Here is an 18,537-nt window from a genome sequence, read left to right as displayed (position 1 = left end):
ACTATGCCCTTTTCCATGGGAAGAGGTGCTCATTCCCCCAGTCTTGTGTCATTTCATAGGTAGCCTTTGGGGCTCTGTGGTCATCCGGAAACCTGTTACTTGGCTACTTTTATTTTGGACAAATCCATCATAGGTCTCATGTTTAGGAGGTGTCACTTCACTCTTGGCTACACGTTGAGTTGTCGCCCACTGTGGCTGTTTTCCTGGGGACAAGAACTCATTCCCGAAGTGTGAAGAGATTTATGATATTCTGGAATTCCAAATCTAAAACTTGTACTATTTTTTCCTGTGGTGTTTAATGCCTTACCTCCTTTCTTCTTTTTCAATCTGTGCACATTTGGAAACTAGTTCCTGTTTACTGGAGTTTTGCTACTCTCAAGTCATTTTCAAAAGCCTCTCATCACAGCATGCAAGTCTCAACAACAATCTTTAATCTACAGAATCCATGAATAATAACAAAGCATTTTCTAAAATAATTGTGATTTGTAACGTCCCCAAAAGTAATTTGTACTAGATGAACAATGACAATGATTAATTTTTTGTGTCAGATTTTTGTTGCCTTCTCCACCTTACCACTCTCCCCATCCCTAGGGGTTTTTCAACCTGGATTATTTCAGTCCATGCCCTTATAAGTTGCTTTAATTCTATGTGGAGGAGGCAGTCTAGGTGAGGCATAGAAGCAGGACCAAGCTGCAAAGGTGGTAAAACCCAGGATATTTTAAGTCAGGTTTACTGCTAAAAGACACTTCACATTGGAAGTTGCACACTAAATCTCCAGCGCCTTTGTTCCATCTATGTTGCAGGTTATTTCCTCTCCTTTTCCCTCAGCTATGCTGGATACATAAGGCTCACTTTGGCAGACAAAATTATTGGTATGTTTAATGTCTCTACTTTATTAGGGGAAAACTGGCACAAAACTCTTGCTTTTCAGTATATCAAAGATAAGTTGTTTGCCCCTTTCAGTGCTGATTAGTAGGAAAGTCCAGAGTGACCTGTCTGGTCTCCAGGATTGAGTGGTTTATCACTGGGTCCTTCAGCTCTGTCTAGGTTTTCTAAATCACAATACTCAGAGAGAACTCATGCAGGATGTCTCAATGGTGTTTCTTACAAACTGACTGCTTGCAAAACTACAATAGAATTCCAAAGACCAAGCAGTAGGCAAAAACCAAAAATGCTGTTTTAGCAATTCCCCGTGAAGAACTCGGGAGGAGTTACACTAAGGAGAAACCCACACAGCCAAGTGCTTGATGCAGTGCTTGAGTAGGCAGCATTTTCTTTATTGTAGGGAAAAGTTCAGACTTATGCTGTCAGGCTGTCTGGCAGAAGCTGTGTAAGGGCAAGGGGGTTCTTTGTGAGAGCAGCATGGGCTTGGGGTGCTGGGGAATTCTTGAGGTACAGAGATAAATCAGAAATACTGCTGGGAGGCCAATGAGTGTTCCAGGCAGTTGCTTTCAGTACAGGCAGGACACTACTGGCTGCAGGCTTGTCTTTCCAACTTCACAGTACACTGTGAAACACTTTGTGCATACCTCAGCTGTACCTGTTTCTGAAAGTCCCAGGCAGGAAGGAGGATTGTAGTGCTTTGTGACTGCCGTAGCTGCTTCTGTTGCTACCCAGCTGCTGCAGGGAAGAGAAAAAGCTCTTGGGCGCTGCCCTGCCCTGCAGGCAGAGGCTCTGAGGAGGATGAGTTCAGCCAGGTGTCAGCGCACAGGTCAGGCCTCGAAATTTCTGCACGTACATCCTATCAGCAGCAGACCCTTTTTGTGCACTGCAGATGGTTCAGCTGCCAGTAGCAACTCCCAAGGCCACTGGGAAGACTGGAGGGAAAGATACTGTCTTCTGCAAAGGTGTGCTGGAGTGTAGGCTGCAAGCCAGGTTTAAAACCATGAACTGTAGTGGTTTGGGACATGGTCTTCAGCAAAATGAAAATGAGATGTTCGGGAGAGAGCTGTGATACCGTGCACTGCATCTCTGATGGAAGAAAATTATGCTCCCCCATCATTTGGGGACACCTCAATATTCATCATTATGTAATTCTTTTTTTTTCAGATTGTATTTTTGCCTAATAGGGCTAACTAACTGTATTCTCTAAATTCAGCCAGACGAATTCTCGCTCAATAGGAAATTGTGTTGATGGGGGAGTTTAAGTTGTAGTTATTATACTTGTGTTTAGGGAATGTATTCTGAAATAAGCAGTCCAAATGAAATGCAGAAAGGCCTTGTATAAGGAAGGACACAAAGAGAGAAAGGAGTAGAATGAACACTGGGAATAGAAATGAAAAGGAAGATGAACACATAAAGCAGTCACTAGAAGGCAGCAAGTGTCACAGAATTTTGGAGAGACATGTAGCAAGGCAGGATCAGAAAAAAAGACGTGGATGGAATAAAGAACAGGGAAGGTATGGGAAAACAAATATTGTCCATATGGCATGAGAAAAATTAATCTAAGTCTAACATAAAATAAGGCCTAGAAGAAAGCCAGATATCTAAGTGTATCAAAGTCATAACAAAGAATCACAAGAGAAATGGAATATTGAAGAGAGATGTAGAAAGCAAGAGAATAAGCAAACTGTAGAAACGCTATACGGATTTTAAAGATTTTTTTTATCTCTTCTTCCTTATTAAGCCTCATCATTAACAGGAATACTGTTTGATCTTATTTATAGCATCAATATACTGCTACTGTAAAATCTCCCAATATTGTATCAGCAGCAGCAGCTGCAAGTAAATTTGGAAGCTTCTGCAGAGTAGTGCAAGATAAAGCCACAATCAGCCATTCATTTCCCTCATTTCCAATGATGCGGATCCTTTGGACTTCAGATCAGTTCTCCTCTGCTGAGGGGCTTTTTAGACTCTCCAGCACCTTCCTTGGAAAAATGTACAGAGCAGGCTTTCAGAGTAACAAGAAGCCTATTGTGGTAATGATTGATTCGGAGAAGAAAAGGAGAACAAGCTGCTAGGGAACCCACATTTGTTAACCACTGCTAGAAATAATGGGGTTAATACTATAAATTTAAAAACAATCATGAAAGAGGGCTATGGCTAATAATAGAGAGAGGAATGGGGGAGAGTAGGTGGGAACACTTCAGATAATGGCAATAAGGTATGAATGCAGAGAATAGATACTACATGTAAATGAACCTTTTGGAGTAAGATAAATACTGCCATGCATTAATGTCAGTTTTGACAGTAATAGTGATTAGTGTGAGTTGATAATTGACAGCAAGCAACTACAGCCAGAGCAGAAACTCTGTACGAAAGTCCTGTGACACTATTACTTAACTCAATTAGCTCAAATGACAGAGGTGTAGCTGAATAAGCAATATTATGAACTGTGACTCACATAAGCATTTCACTCTGGGAAGGTAATTCAGAATCTACTAACTAGAAGCTAATAGCCAGCAGGAGCACATGCACAATTTATGACTTTCATTTAAACAGGACTGCTTAATACAAAATAGCTACTTTAAAAATGAGAGTGCTTAAGTCTGTGTTAACACCTTTCTCAGCACTAGAGAAAAACCTGTGTTAAAACCACCTTTACAACCTGTAAAACTCTCATGTTTTGCCACTAATGTTGGCAAAAATAGATGCAGCTTCATCAACATGGGCACATCCTTATGTCAGAAAGGTGCCATTAGCTTTACTTCGAACATCAGCTAAACTGTGGTTCGAAAGAGTATATTTTTGAGTATACCTCATTTCATCTAGCATCTGACATTGGCTACCTGGTTCAACTTGCCCACCACATTGATCCAGGTGGTGTTTCTTCTGGCTCTCACATCTATTACCTCAAGCAGAGTCAGATCAATTGAATCTAAAGGTGAAAATATTAAAGTAGCAGTGAGAGCTTTCTCTGAAAAGCTCTTCAAAACTTTCCCCAGAAGGAAAAAAAATCCCTCAGTATTTATAATTGCCACCTCAGATTCACCAGCTATACAAAGCCCATTTCTTAAAGCAGGATGAATTTTTCTCATCATCACGTCAACTGTCACGTATATCCAGTCTGAGAAAGTCATTGTTCCTGTGGTCATCAAGGAATATGAGACCTCTTTATCTTCTCTTCAAATTCTCACCTCCACCTCACCAGGACTTGGAGGAACTTTGGGGAACTTGGGCAGACATACTGTTGCTGATTTGTGAGGTTTCCTGCTTTCAGCTCATGGGTTATTTCCTAAGATTTCTCTCACTGTGTTTTGTGCCTGCTACATGTGAGAAGATATTTTTGGGTTTAATGATGGTATGAACTGAGTCTTGAGCTTTCACAAACAGATGTGTAGAGCCATACACAATGCTGAGAGAGAATCAGATTTTCCTCAGAACATCTGCCAGATGTGGCATTGCCCAGGGCACATCATGCCATTGATCCCATTAATTGACAGCACAGCCTGCTGTGTACTTCAGTAAGTCCAAGTAGTTGTCATTAGAGGACATAGTATTTCTTGCAACTCACTTTCTCCTTGGTTTCCACTCATTCTTGTGCTTAAAAATGCAGCTCCTGCTTTGAATATGCACCGGAAATCCTGACAGGATAGAACAATTCTTGTTTTCATATATGAAAGACTGACATTGTTAAAAAAATAAAAAGCCCCACAAAACTCTCTTATGTCACAGGTGTGCTTCTTCTCATCTAATAACTTCTCCACAAAGTCTCTCTCCTATAACAATTGCAGCTGATGTGGCATTATCTCATTTTTAAGGACTTGCTCAGAAATTATTTTCGTGTATTTTCTTTCTGCCACACTGATAGCTTAGCAACAAAAACAAAACAAACCTGCAAAACCAAAAACCAACCAACCAAACAAACAAAAAAACCCAGGTTAAAACTACCTGGAAGTTTTTAGTGGATTATAACACAACATGTAGATCAAATCTAGGTTGAGAAACATTTCCAGAGCTGGGGTTCTAAACATGTAATGATTCAGGCCTAAACTACAGATCATTTCCATTGCTAAAAAATCACAAAAAAAAAAAAGGATTTTGAGACCTATGTCTTAATAGCTATCGTTAGGTCTCTTTACTCAGTTGGTATCTGGAACATATGGGCATCTGAGGAGAGACTGGTTTTTGCACTTTAAAGTCCCTCAGGTGCCTGAATTTGCTTCTCAGCATTGTGTCAGCAATCCTGACCAGACTCTGACTCATAGCGTCAAGGCTACATGCAAACAAGTCAGAGCTCAGACACTGGGCATTGCCTTAGTCCCTGTGGAGCTTATTCTAGCAGGAATGGCCCCAGTGTGCCAGCTGCCTTGATTGGCTTGGGCTTCTGAACTGAGACTGGAATTAGGGATTGCCAAATCAGGGAGATGGAGATCCCAGTCCAATGTATCCGCTGCACAAGGATTTTAAACACCCATGTGTCACTGTCCAGGGTACTGACCTTGATGTTAAAATGCTCTAAGAAAGTGTCAGTAAGATTGCTGGAAAAACTGTGCTGTTGTGCAGAGGGTGCAGAAAGGAGGCAGAGTCTCTGCAGGGAAAGAGTTCTGCTCACAGCCTGGTTTTGCTAACCTGGAAGGAAGGGAAGAAAAGTGGAATATATGCTGCTGTGATCTACTTGCTCCAGTGGCTCAAAAAGCTCATGTATTTTTCAGTGTTGACTACCCTTGTTTTGCAGGTGATGAATTACAGACCCTTTAGCAGCTATGACACTCTCTCTAATTGTGTTTCCTCAAATTAGCTCAGAGCTCTGAGAAACTGGCATGAAGTGAGACAGCCCAGTGGGAGTATGGGATTTTCCTGCCCTTGCACAGTGCATAAATAAAGGCTCCTTTCTACAATCCTTATGAACAGATAGCCAGCTCCTTGCCTGAAGCTGGTCAGAATAGACCCAGTGACTTCAGTGAGGCTGTGCATGTTCACATCAGCTGAGAATCTGGCCTGAAGTATTATTAAATTAGGTATTTCAGCTCTATAAATAGCCCTGCCCTGCTGAGATGATGTGCCTGATTTATCGGGCCTGTTTTGCTGCATAGGGCAGTTGATGGGCAAGATACCAACAGTCAGATCATTAGAACACAATTAGACAGAAGGAAGCCAGAAATTCAGCCGTGATCCTCCCTCTCCCTTTTGTGGCCCAGCATACGCTGGCAATTCCTGCGGAAAGCTGGAGACACACGAGGATGTTACCTCCTAGCTGCCCTGCCATACCTTCTCCAAGGAGAGCAGCAGCTGAAAAGCAGATTGCCTTCCTGAAAATGGGACATCCTGTCAGCAGGGAAAAGCAAACCGAACAAAAGGTCTGTGTGAAAATTATGCAGGCATCCTCCAGCACAAGTTATATTCAAACCGATTCTTCATTAATTCTTTTAGATGGCTTGTCCAAATAAAAGCAAGCAATATGTGAAGCAGCAGGACATATGTGGATATGTATGGACTTCTTCTCATTCCGAAACCAAGGCTTTTCTTGTAGGTAATGATTGTTTCTACTGGTCACAGTAGAAATATTTGAGCTTCTATCTGAAAAGAAGTTAGAACATACCAGAATCTTTTCCTCAGGTGATATTTCCCAGAACTATGTAATGGCAATATCTCTTTCCAGGACAGTAAACTGTCTTGGCCAAGCCTGTTTTTGTATAGATGGAATTAAACTTGTTTTCTTTAGAATATGGTACTACCTTTATCTAAATTTAATGTCTCCACTCCTTTTATCTCCAGTCAATGCTAGAGATCTTCCTGCACCTTTACAAATCCACTTTCCCTTTTCACTAACTTGGGCAAGCAAGTATTGGCAGCTGCCTTTGCAACCTCAGTGTTGTGCTGTTTTCCAAATCACCTATGGGTAGTTATCTAGCATAACTTGCTTTTCTTCAATAAAATTGTGCTAAAAAAAATCTGTATTGGCTGAGACCTTTTTGCTCTGCTGTCAGTAGAGTTTTCATGTTGATTTTAATGGGGCTAGGGCTGCACACACCAGGATTAGGTTTTTCCAGCACTTCTTTTATTTGATTTTTAGAAAGACAGAAATTAATAAATTTTAGTTCTTCTCTTCCTTTTTTTTTTTGTTTCTCTCAGCTCTATAAAGCCTATAAACCCTTAAACAAGAATGAATCAGTTTTAAGAGAATGTAACACAGGGTTACATCATGGTTAATGTAACATCATGGTTAATATTTTCTTGCACTGTTCTGCCTTGTAATACATTATTACAGATAGTCTGCAAAATATTGTCATCTTGCCTTTAAGAGAGCTGAGGTTTCAATTTTTGGAATTAGAATGGAGGCAAGCCCTGGTAAAACTACTGCAGAATTATTTAGCAGAAATATGAAGTCATTTATACTATGTAAACTGAATGTACCAAGGTCTGAAAATTCCTCTTTGTAGTAATGCTTAGTATTTATACAGTGTCTTACATCTTCAACAAAGAATGCAAACATCCATTAATTATTCTTCACACCTTACAGGTAACCTGGAGCTGCCATTCTTTTTTTACATGTGAGATGCTTATTTAATATCCCATCTCACATCAGCTACAGGCTCTTTACATTTCTCTGAAGGAAAAGCTGAAGATTCTGGACTTTTTTTTTTTTAATTTTTATTCACACTACCTGCTTTCAAAATTGTCAAAGCCTCTGTCGCTTCTTCTCACCTCATCACAAGCTGTAAATATAGTCTTTACATATTTAGCCATTTTTGGAAACCTGCTATTTCTTTTTACAAAATAGGAAGTATGAAATTGCGTATGTAACTTATATAAAGTGTAAGAGCTTCAGCTAGAAGATATGTAGCAGTCTGTGAAAAATGTTACTTTTAATTTTTAATTTAGAAAATGCGTAATGACCCACTTTTAAATGCAGCTATATGTAGTTAGTTGATCACTTGATCCTTCCTTTATGCCTTTTTTGGCAACAACCAGAATTTCCCAAATATTTCCCAGATATTCCTTTCCTTTATGATAATTAGAAACTTTAATTAAAATTAGTTTCAAAGCTACTCTAGATAAAGTTTCTCAATCTTACTACCAGTTAATCTAATATTAACTGGTTTTATATAACTGGTTAACTGGTTTTATGTAACTTTTCTGTTTATTTATGATTTAAAGTGTCCAAAGTCTACAAGTAGCTCTTCAGTATGCCAGGAGCCCTCTTAATATCAATCAATATTACATATTGTTTTAAGCCTGCAATTTCAGTGCTTCTTTGGACATTTCTAGGTTCATGTTTTGTGGCAATAAGATGTCATGTATTAGTGTGATGAAGAGGAAGGCAGAGTAAGAATAATTAATAATTATTGCCAATGAACTCTAAATCTGAGGAGAAGGGTGTATTACAGGTAGTCACCTCTAATGTGAGCTCTTTCTTCTCCAAATGGACCAGAGCAGTGTTTTAAGCTGTACTCCAGGCACTGTGTAAGGGTAATCTAACTCACAGAATGTGCACATGGGCTCAGCTTTTCAGAATTGATTTCTCTGTTATGGAGGCTGCTCAGAGAGTGCATAACCTTAGTCTTCAGGACCAATTAGTGGACTCTGTTGATGAAGGCTGCTTTCATTAGCATACACTGCTTCAGACACCTCATGTGTGAAGGACAGGGATAGTTATCCAAATACCTTGCTGTCCCATCTGTCCTGTCTGTTCTGCATCCTACCCAAGAACCTGCTTTTAATTTCTTCACAAAGCTGCAGCATGTTGTTGTCAAAGTCATCGTTTTCCTGTTGCCTAAAATGTGTCATGTTTTAGGATCTAATACTTAATTTTGTCCATACTCATATATGAAGCTGTTTTTTCCACTGTTTCATTCCTTGGCATCCATCTGACCATGGTGGTTACAGATAGCTGTGTATTCCTCATGGTGCTGCTACCGGTGCTAGAGGTGACCTGACATGCTGTTCTCCAACCTTCTCATCCCCTTCTCAAATTCAACAGATGCTGAGTTTGTCTCCCATTCAGTGGCTGCCATTTGCCTCATGGAGTTTGGCATTTGCTTTGTAATCTCCAAATGACCCAGTGAGGTCTTCTTTGGTGCCCAGCCACTTCTGATTAAACATGCACATTTTTGGTGGGTAATGATGGCAGGTAAAATCACTGTCTTCATCCTTCATTGCGCTTCATTGACCCAAATGACAGCCTCTCCATACACCCTTCTGGGTTGTGGTTGTTGAATGATGCAGGAGGAATGCTGGGTAGAAATGAGGCAGACATTTCTGATAACTCCAACAGTTTGAAAATTTTCATGTTTGTTTTATAATTCAGTTTGTGTTGCCATGGTCTCACGAACACTCTTGATGTATTTAATGTTACCTTTATCTTAAACTGGTCCTTGCCAAAGGCAGCATAGAAATACATATGGTTCAAATTCTGCATGGTTGGTTATCTTTGTATCCTAAATATTTATAAACATTTCAAAGGAACGTTTGAACTTAAGAAGAGTTGCCCACAACATTTTTCCATAAAGCTTTTATATTGTTGACTGTTGTAGCACTGACTGTTGTGAGAGTACAATCTCACTCAAGATTGTGCAATTTTTTAGGAACTGTCAAAGTTCCAGACAAACTAAGTCACTGCTCAGTGCTGATGGACTGGTGCAGGTTGAGGAGTCTTTAAAGCCCAGGTCAAATGTGCAGCTTAAGTAAAGGGAAGTGGCTTTAGTTGTGGTTGAAGAGACCCAATACCAGCTTGCTAGCAGGAGGCTGGGCTGTGATCTGAGACTGCTAACGCAATTCCACTGAGAAGACACTTGAGAGGAAAATGAGGTGACACTCAGAAATGTAAATGAAATTGAAATTAGTTGTAAATGAGACTTTACATACCGTGGGAGATCAGAGGCTGAATGTGTGGCCTGGGTGATGGACTCAGGTACTTGGATACCTTCTTTCTAAGAAACAATCCTGGTGCATGCACTCTGTACATAGCATCCAATTATTTATGCCTAAATATATGAAATTTGATTGTCCTTGAGTACCTGATTTGTGCCTAGTACAAAGCCAGGACTGATAGGGTACATGGAAAGGGAAAACATTGCAATGGGAAGGGAAAGTTGGTGGAGCTGTTAAGCCATTAGGCTCCCAGGTTCTTATAGTCTTCCTGAGAGCTTTTTAGGATTTGTGAGTTACAAAGAAGGAGTCAATTTAAGGTCTTTATAAAGTTTCCTGAAAGTCCAATAAATCGTTTCATAGTACAGCTATTCTATCTTTAGGGCCAGTGATACACTTCTTCCCACTCTTCTTTGCACATGTATGAAACACTAAGGTGAACAGCATATTTTGTAAAAGGCTGTCTATCCTACATCTTTCAAATACCTTGACTGGATTCTTGGCTGAGGCTGTATGGAGTATTTTTTTTTAAATTACTGCTCAAAAACATGTACAACCTGATAGAAAATATGTGGAGAAGGGGAAAAAATCCCTATTTTGATTCTTTTTTCGGTCCACAGACCCCTGTTAAAAATATTAAATTAATGCAGTACAGACTTTTTACTGTCTGAAAGGAAGTCAGCTGTGAATTCACGTCAGTAAAGTTTTAATGATGAATTGTACTATTGGAAAAACAAATATTTAAAATCAGAAAACCATGCAGGCATTATTTAAATGTGAAAATTACTTATTTTGATGTGCAAGTTACTAACACCTAGAACTTTGGCACCATTTAAAAAAAATAAGATATATTAATAAAATTGCTAAATATCTTTAAAATCTTATCATGTGCTTAGAAATTGAATATGCGTGTAGAATTCTCTGCTAATAATTTAGGGTTGTTAATGCATAATATAGAGTTGTTGTTGTTCAGAGAACAGTTTTTAGTGTGTCATGCTTGCATGAAGAGAGAAGCACTTTTCCCACCTAGACTTCTGAAATTAATTTCACATTTCTAAAACAAACTGATGTCCTTTTTATTCCTGGAGCATAAACAGACACTAAAAATTCAGCAATGTCTTATCTAGCAAAGCAAGAGCATATTAGTCAGAACAAGAGTTTAAAACCTTCGACCTATAGCTTTCAACGTGCAACTTACCAGCTCTCTTTCAGTTCAAGACCAGGGTATTTGATTCCCTCCCAGTGACCCTAGGAGTAGAAAGGTTGGCCCTGCTTCCTTTGTATGATTTCACATCCATGTCAGACTTCAAATCAAGCTTCACAGCCAGAACAGCCAAAAAGGCTTTTCATCACAACACTGGGGGGAAAAAGAGTGCACCAATGAGATCAAAACTTTAAAAGGCCTCCCTGTGTGGTCTGGGCGCAGTAGCAAAGCAATCCTGGCTAGATCTCCAGCATCACAGTCCATTATTCTCAGCAAATGATTTCCTGCTGACAAGATGCCCCTTTGCTTCTCTGTGTGTTGTAAACAATTGCTAGTTAATATAGAGATTAATTACTGCCTCTTTATTTTTGGGCACCCGTGGGCATAAAAGACCAACTGCATACTTGCAGAAGATACTCTCATTAGTGTCACCTTAGTATTATTGATCATTCTGACATCAGTCTTCTGTAACCTTTGATCCCACATGCCTGGGGTATATCAGGTTGATAAACCTAAATCGAAAGCACCACCAGCACACAATCTTGTTTTTCCAGAATAGATTTTTAAAAGCTTGTAAGTGAAAAGTTCTTCTTCCTCCCTAGCTTTCTGCAATACTGTGTCCCAAGAGTCTTGCTTGACTTCCACAAATGCAACAGGTGCACATATTCATACCTAACCTGAGCACTGCTAACGATGACTAAGTATCGAAAATAATTAAAAATTTCTCATGCAGTACTGGAATCATTACCTTTTATTTCCATGGAAACTTTTTGATGAATAATAATCAAGATTGGGTGGCTGACAGAGACAGCAAGCAGTCTGTTACTGCAATACATCAGCAGTCTTACTCATGACACTTCCATGCATTATTTAAGTATTTACACTAGAATTACTATGCAAAACTGTAATCTGAGGCAGATGAGTATAGCAAGTTTGGGTGGCTGTAGACCACAATTTTTTCTAAGGTTAACTGTGCTAAGCTTATAATGCTCCTGATTACTTTCTGGTTATTTAATGGACTTTGTTTAAAAAAAAGAAGAAATATTAAAACCAAGTAGTCGAGTGGCCAGTCCCTCTTTCTGCGCAGAAAGATAGATTGATCTGCAAGAAAAAAGAAATTGTGGCCTCATAAAATGGCAGGTCCATTACATGAACCACACATATTCCCTGGTTTATGTATTCTGTGAAAACTCACCAGCTGGCATTGGCACTATGGGTACACAGGGACTCTAAGCTTCATTTCTCTGCAAAATTTTAAATCCAAAACTTGGACTTGTGTCCTATAATTTGCATTAGACTTTTCTATCATGTTTATTGTAGAGATGTGATCCTCCCCCTCTACTCAGTCCTGATGAGCTGATGAGGTACATCTGGAGTGCTGTGTCTGGTTCTGGGCTCCCCAGGACAAGAGAGACATGGAGCTCCTGTAGCAAGTCCAGTGGAGGGTGACAAAGATGATGAAGGAGCATTTTTCTTGTGAGTACAGGCTGAGGGAGCTGTTCAGCCTGAAGAAAAGGTGACTCAGAGGGGACCTTACTGATGCCTATGTAAAATGTAATGTAAAAATGTAAATGGATATTGCTGATAATGCCTAAGTTTTATGGACTTGTAAACAGTAATTAAAAAGTCAAAGAACAAACTAGCTAGAATAGTCCTTTCTTTTGACTGGTAAAAATTTTAGCATATAGAAAAGGTTCTCCTCCTGACGCTTTGCAAGGACTAGATTTAGGGTTACTCTGCCCTGGACATGTGCTGTTGCACCTGGAGAGTGTCAACATCCCATCCTCAGGCTGTGTGAGATTCTCAACAGGAGCAAAACTCTGCTGTAGGGACTGCTCCTTTCTTCATCAGCATCTGACTTAATGAACAGCTGGCAGGGTTTTATGGAATACTCCATTTGTAAGGAAAAAATATTTTGAACATGCATCTGAATCACAGGTTGGGTCATTTTTACTCTGGTTTCCTCAAAACTTTGAATCTCTGGATGAACCCATTGTGCTTTTGATCTGTTCCTCTGCCTCTCCAGTGCAATGTCTCTGCTTCCTCAGAAGCAGATCTCTGGCTCTACACAACTACACAAAATGTGACAACATGAACCAGCTGGAGAATTCCCCAGCAGTGAAATCTGCCTCAAACACCTCCTTCCTCCTGCATAACTTTAGGGGACTTGTGATGCCCCAGGGTAGCTATGCAAGCATACGGAAGGGTTCTAGTTATGGAACTAATTAACAATTATCTATATGTGTGTCTTTCCTTGTAAAAAGGATCCTTTTGCCATTTGGATGACTGCCTGTTTGTGTATTGTATCTTTGCAGTAAGGAGGAAAAAAATTAAGGAAGAGAAAGGAGAATGAGGGGCTTGAGGGTCCTTTGTACTGAATATTGCACTGCTAGTAATGTAACATCACGAAGTGGTGGGTTCTCTAGTAGTCCCTCAGTATCCACTGCTGTAGAGACTGCACTGTTTGTAAATTCTTAATTTCTTAGTGTTTTTTATCTTGTAAATTCTTATTCCTGATTATGAATTCAAAGTATACTTATAGTCAGACTACTGGATATTGTGCTATTATTTAATAATTTTTCTACATAGGGTTTATCTGCTTGAAACATGTTGTTATATTTTTCTAGATGCAAAATCAATATAAGAATGTTAAATCGATATAGGTATGTCAAATGCCTTTGTCTTGGGCATAATAGAGCTGACTGAAGGACTACAGTCCCTTTTCAAAGCAGTCTTTGAGATTTTACAATTAGTTTTCCTTTTTTTTTCCCCTCAATTTTTAAACTAAAATTACTTTGGAAGTTTTAGAGGAAAAAAAAATACCTAAAGGTCAGTCTGTATGCTTTCCTAATAGTTATGAAAAAACAAAACAAAACAGAAAATAAGTCAGCTGGCAGTTGATTTACTTTTGCAATATGTAACCAGTCATAAGCACCTCCTCTCATGTCTTAGGCTACAGTTCATCCAATATATTGTACAATTTAAAGGTCTGTAAGGACCCAAATAGATTTAACTTGTAAACCTACTCTAGAACCTGGCATATTATTCCTCCAATTTATTTTCTCATGAAATAATCAAGGAAGACTCTTAAAATTTTCTGTGTTGATACATGATTGAGTTTTTAAAAGATACAAGTTTAAAAAAGAAAAAAAGAAAAAAAAAGAAACAGTGTGGCTGGGAGGCATATTGTGCTATCATTTGATTAAGAAGACATTTTAACCTTTTCCTTTCATCCTTTCCCCGTTCATTTGATGATTTTTTTTCCTTTGAATTATTTTATTTTATTTTTTTTCCTTTGAATTATTTTATTTTCAAATATGGCAAGTGGTCCTTTTCACAACCAAAGTATTATGACTTTTTGAAAATCTGTTTACAGACCTTCAAATAGATTTTGAGTGAGGGAGAAAATTGTAGCTGTATCCTATCACTTCTCACCTGAGCCATTCTGTCCCTCAGCAAGTGTGTTTTTCTGAATGAATTTTTAAGTGACTTATTTGCAGTGGCTGCACAGTGACAGCAATACTGAACAGAAGAAAGAGCCTCCATTGAGCTTCTCCTTGCCTTCTCACCTCTGCAAAGCAGAGACGCTTCACAAGTAAAATCCATCAGCGTATTTTATGGGCGGAAGTGAAGGACACAAGCCTTGTATATTTAATGTTAGAGAAGAAAAGAGGCTCTCTGATTTCCTGAGAGTCTTCAGGCTCAGTCTTCAGGCTTTATATGTGAGCCATTAAGTGCTATACATTTTTTAATCCCCTGAGCATTCATCAGTCTGATGCTGTAGAATGCAGAAAGGAAATTTGGATTGCTTTTTAAAGATTATGTTCTTAATGCTTAACTGGAAGAGCAAAGTGTAAAGAAACATGTCTAAACGCCTTACAGAACCACAGAATCATAGAATCAATTGGATTGGAAGGAATTTTAAAGACTGTCTGATTTCAACCCCTCTGCTACAGGCAGGGAGACCTTTCACTAGACCAGGTTGCTCAAGGCCCATCCAAGCCCAACCTGGCCTTGAACACTTCCAGGGATGGGAAATCCACAATGACTGTGGAAAACCTCTACCAGTGCCTCACCACACTCACAGTAAAGATTTTCTTCCAAATAGCTAACCTAAATCTACCATCTTTCAATTTGAAGCCATCACTTGTTGTAGGATGCTTTGTCTGTTCTGAATGGAAAAGTATGGGCAGTGCAGTGTCTACAGGAAGGCTTAAGGGCATTTTTAAAAAATACTTTGTGGGGGCTATATGTATGTAATGTTATTATATATTGATTTTAGATGAAGATCAAAGTATAATGACTCACAATTTTACAGCCTGCCATAAGCAGAAGAAAAGCTTGTTGTGCTTGAAATAGTTGTGTTGCTAAGGATATATTGTATGGTTCTAATCCAGCTGAGTGATGATCAAAACCTGTTATTATCCATCAGAGAGGAGTCCCTTGCCAGCCAGAGACAGAAATAATAATTCACAAAGGTTGCCACGTGATAGTTTAGTTTCTGGAAACTAAAGAGGCACAAATCAAATTAATAAGTTATTGGTGTTCACTGTCTATGAATAGCCACCTTGAATCCAAATTCTTTGAACATTTTCCTATGTCCAGCAAAAAGATCTGTTGTACTGATTCCTAAACCAGTTAAACCTGCTCCTGAGTCTGATCCTTCATGATCCTGTATCTTTTGCAGTCCCTTACTGTGACTGTTGGCTGTGAATGCCAAACTTCCTGTTTATTAGGCGGGCCTAAGGAACTTGTAATTAAGAAGCACCATTTCTTTTAGCCTTTGCTCAAGTACAGGTTTTCCCCTTCCTCTTGAACTTTACCTTCTGTTGACCAAGACTAAGAAAAGACATGGAGTTTTTGGTTGCAAGCATATACCTCACTGGTTCTAAAGCTGTACCAAGCACTCAGAGTGTCTCTGGGTCAAGTTGTGTTTTGCATGTGTAATTTCTGTGACTTTCCTGAATCCAAAGTGTATGTGGCTTTGAAAAGCAGTTGCTTCTGGTTGGTTTAGCAATTCTCTCTCAAAGTGCAAACAGATTGTGGAGTTATATTCTCCAGATCATCCCAAATACTGTTTTGTTTCTCCTTGCCACTGTGGCTGAGCAATGATAAGTTATAAAAGAGTTACAGAAGATCTCTATTTTAGACTATGGGATTTTTCTGTTCTCCTGAATGAACTTGCCAAAGATGGATAGGCCCCTTTCACCTGAGTGTGATTATGGCACTAATGCTTTGAAGTAAGCAGACTTCCGTCAAAGATGAGTTCAGTCCTGCTGAATGCTTTCCTTCCCTGTGTGAATGTGCCTCTGTGAGAGAATATTTATTTATAATTGTGCTTGTATCTGTAATAAAAACACTTTTTTAAATGAGAGGAAGGGGAATGAGTGACAGTAGGTGCTCAGCCCATGGGGTGGATGAGCAGACAAAGGCGAGCAGCTCAGCAGCCCTGCTGAGCCAACGCGTGCTGCCAGGCAGTGCTGCCTGCAGCTGCTCACTGGGGGCCACTGATCCATTGGATGAACAAGGCTTGAATCAAAGACCAGGAGACAAGCCAGGCCCTTTCCCTTTCCACTCCTTTGCTATCCATTAACCCCCACAGACTTTCCTCTAACAAAAAAATGCAGGCATACACACACAACCATCTGTCCTTCTCGCTGGGTTTCATTTTCAAGATGACTGATGAGGGGAAAAAACCTCTTCAGAGATGTTCACTGATAACATATCAGATAAGACACAAAAATAAGCTCACTGTATGTATTTCAGGATTTACTTTTCCTGAAATAGGTGTTCTTTCCTGTCATGAAACACACTAACAAAGAAATAGGCAGGTAGCTCTTTAGCTGCAATACTAACTGCAAGTGACCTTTAGTGCAAGAACATTATGGAACTTGAAGTAGAAAATGCTGCTTCGGAGGAAGATAATGCTGATGGATTGCGCCATAACAGAGCTACGTAACACTTTGAGCACAGGTCTAAGTGAGCTTAGGCCCATATATTGGCCTCTATTTGCTCAGTGATAAAGAACATGTACTGCTCATACTTAATGAACTTTTCAGCCATGCAACTGAAAGCGTTAAAAAAGGAACCCATTGTTTAAGTGATCTAATGGCACCTCTGTTTAAATTTTGAACTGCATGGCACTGCTGGTGAGGAATATTAACTTTTCTGTTTTGCACAAGAAAGAATGCCTAAATCCAATGCAGTTCCCTATTACCTCAAATTTTCAGAGGTGTTTGAACCTGGAATTGATTTTAAAATCAATTTTAAATGTCAATAGATTTTTTTCTGGTCAATATTATCAGAGCTATGACAAATACATCACTAACATTAAACACAGGAGTGAGGATAAAGAATTTGATTTTGCTATAATCATGTCAATTGGGGTCGACTGTGCTGCGGAGTTGGTATTTATACCTGTTTCAAAAAAACACAATGAAGTGTTTTTTTGAAAATTTTACTCACAGGACAGAAATTTGGCATCTAAGGTCAGGATAAGGTTGCACTGACTGCTTACATTGTAATGTGTGAAGAAGAGCAATGAAAATTAGTACAGATAAGCTGTTGTTTAATGATTACTCAGAATATGCTATTCTGGTTTTTGTTGCTTGGATTTCACATGACACAAATCTGGTGAAGGTCAGGTTTCAGGGTCAGAGACAATAACTTTTCTTTGGAGAGTTTTGTTACATTCAGACTGTGACTCAAAGCCAGACTGCTCTTTACACAGACCTGAGGTAGAAATCCCAGGCTGAAATTGTGAGCATGTGAAAGGGACTTAGATCTGCGCTTCTGCTCTGCAGTGCTCAACCTTTCCTGGAGAAAAAGGGAGAAGAATCCTTAAGTTATCAGCAGCAATGCAAGTGCTGTGTAACATATGGGTTCTGTGAGAGCCAGTCCCTTAGTAACAATCCACATTTCAAAACTGATATTTGCTTCTGGCAAGAAGTTCAAAAACTGCGCTCTGGTGTCTCTAGGTTACTGTAACACTGGCTTTGGCCATGATTTTCAAAGGTTTTGAAGGACTTTTTAAGCTGTATCAGGATCCCAAAAAGGGAAAAAAAATAGTTCATAACCTCCAAACCAGCCAGTTCCTTACATTCCAAGATTTCCTTCAGCTTGGAGGAGTGTGGTCATGGGGAAGTAGTGATCTTGAGGTTTGTCAGGGATTTCCTGATTAGAAAGAGGTATCTTTGCCTTCCATGTTAAAGTGCTGTGAAGAAGTTGAATGACAATAACAGGAAGTTACTGTTTTGGCAAACATCTACATTTTTAGAAAATTTGAATCAGTGATTGAATTGATAGCAGGATATATCTTAAGAGAAATGGAAATTATATTGCACTTGCTTAATTATACTGCTTATCTTCCTTGAAACATTTCCCAGCAATGTATAATATGCAATGCCCACTAGAAAGGAAATTTGATCCAGGGACTAATAATTGTATCCACCTTAATAAAATGTTAAGTATACTGTAATATGCCACATTAAGGAGACATTTGCTTAGTGTGCCCAATCCCAACAGAGACTACTCCTAATTTTCTGGCACAACCTTGGAAACATTGCAAATGATCTGTCTTCTCA

Source organism: Motacilla alba, chromosome 4 (assembly GCF_015832195.1).
Source record: "Motacilla alba alba isolate MOTALB_02 chromosome 4, Motacilla_alba_V1.0_pri, whole genome shotgun sequence".
NCBI lineage: Eukaryota > Metazoa > Chordata > Aves > Passeriformes > Motacillidae > Motacilla > Motacilla alba.
This window is presented reverse-complemented; position numbering follows the sequence as displayed.